This window comes from Penaeus monodon, chromosome 20, assembly GCF_015228065.2.
Source record: "Penaeus monodon isolate SGIC_2016 chromosome 20, NSTDA_Pmon_1, whole genome shotgun sequence".
NCBI classification, from domain to species: domain Eukaryota; kingdom Metazoa; phylum Arthropoda; class Malacostraca; order Decapoda; family Penaeidae; genus Penaeus; species Penaeus monodon.
In genome coordinates, this window is record NC_051405.1 from 11,468,928 (window position 1) to 11,470,934 (window position 2,007).

Genomic DNA, 2,007 nt, shown 5'->3' on the forward strand with positions numbered 1-2,007 from the left:
CAAATCCGGCATTCCACACAAGATCAATCCCAAGATATGATATGAACTCGAGTGTCATTATCAGCAAACGATCGTAAAAGTCAAACAATGATTATTTTTCTTTTTTGTTCAGATTTTTTCCAGCGGGTTTTGATTTGACTTGTCGCCCAACAGTTTAGTATATAATGTCAGAGATCTTCGAATAATAGTATAAGGCAAGCTATATGATTGTTAAACGAATGTAGTATAAGAGACAATGCCACACCTATATAAGTAGATGAATAGAAGTAAAGACTGCTTGATAAATAGACCCGGGATAGGCAATGTCCGACTCGCTATCCTCCTCGGCCCAATGCGGCACAAGAAACCCAGCCTCAGCTTTTCCCTTCATAACTAAATCCGACTTCTGGTCAGTTTGTGCAATCTCATCGGCGCGCTGCTCCTGGACCTTGGTACTTGCGTTGAAGTCACCACTATTTAGCCCCGTTTGGGAGGAGCAGGGTGCTGGTTGCGGACTTTAAGGTGTGTACCGCCCACTTTGACTTTTCCCATATTTTTTTGTGTTTTCTTCGTTGACATATCTACAATGAATCCTTCACAGGAAAGCCCTTCATCAGCTAAAGTCTGCGTACCCTTTTGTGTCCCATAGCAAGTTATTTTCCCATAGGAATAATCGTAACAATCAAATGTCATGTTACACCTCGGAACAGCGACCTTCGCTTCATGCTGTTGGAAATTCAAGATTAGGCACCCCCCCCCTATCTTTCTATAACTTCAACGTTTAAGCGCCTCATTTGTCATGGTGACTTTCACATTTACTTCTATTTATGTCGAATCATTAACGTTCAGTGCCAAGGGCATTTTTTTTACATAAATCGTCCAAAGACAAAGTCTGTGTGCCATATATTCCATCAGAAATATGATTGATTCGTTACAACCTGAATTTCATAAAAAAAAAAAATTATATTTATATCTGCTGTTAATAAAAGCAAGAGCAAAATCTTCGCAAATTTGTATGTGAATAACATGCTTCCCTAACGCTGTGGGTTTAGATTGTGATTGCATGTCCCCACTCAGATCCCGTAGGTCTCCGGTAGTCATTCCATGTTAAGAGATTCTGATCTGAATTATTCCATATGACATGTGCCTTTTGATTACATGTTTTTCCTTGACATGTTTATTGGAATAAATGGTCATAATTCAAAAGGATGAGGTAACATAGGTTATTCTCTGCTTCATCTTACGTGTGCTCGCATATCTCATAAAAAAAGAAAATGCAGATATTTTAACATATTAAACTATGAACTGCACTTTAGATAAGAAATCACGAGCATATCACGTGAAAAGTCTACATTTCAAAAGAGTTATGTAAAATCTCAAAAGGATGATGTATCATATACGATCCTCATCTCATCTAAATAAGGCCATTCTCAGGCTACTATAGTCTCAGCAAGAGAGTCAGATTCTAAATACACGTTCACTATAAACAAATATGTTTTGGAGCAAAATATTTGTACGCCTTCAAATTTTTCAATTACTTGGTCATTCCTAATCATTCATATTGTCCTTTTAGGGACACCTGTTACCCCTGCATCTATTTATGTGTGAAGCAAAGAAATGTATAATATACAGGGTAACAATTCATGGTAGCCTAAACACTTGGCACTCTTTTTTTCCAGGTTAAAACCGCTGGTCATATTTCTCACCAATTTCAGCAGTGATTATTCTCCCTCCTCGCATCTGAAAATAATCTCAATTCTCAATCCTCAATTCTCATTATGTTTGCCCTGAGGACCATTCGCATCCACGAAGCCTCATTCTATATGGTTTCAAGCTAGGCCATTGGAGCCTCCCTTTATAGGTTCTAGAACTTGCACATGCTTTTGATGCTAATGGGCGACATGTTTTCCATTGGTTTGCCATTTAGCATACGTCTCAGGCTCTTTTTTGGCCTGGAAATTTTCTTCATTGATAGCTAGTTCCTCTGACTCAGATTATTAATCACTGTCATATGAAGCGACTTTGTTT

At 38.2% G+C, this 2,007-nt stretch overlaps 1 protein-coding gene across 1 annotated transcript in view; it reads left to right on the forward strand.

Moving 5' to 3' along the window:
- The window catches only part of LOC119585613 (open rectifier potassium channel protein 1-like), a gene marked incomplete in the record, with an annotated part of 57,788 nt that overhangs the window by 39,411 nt on the left and 16,370 nt on the right, over nucleotides 1-2,007 (forward strand).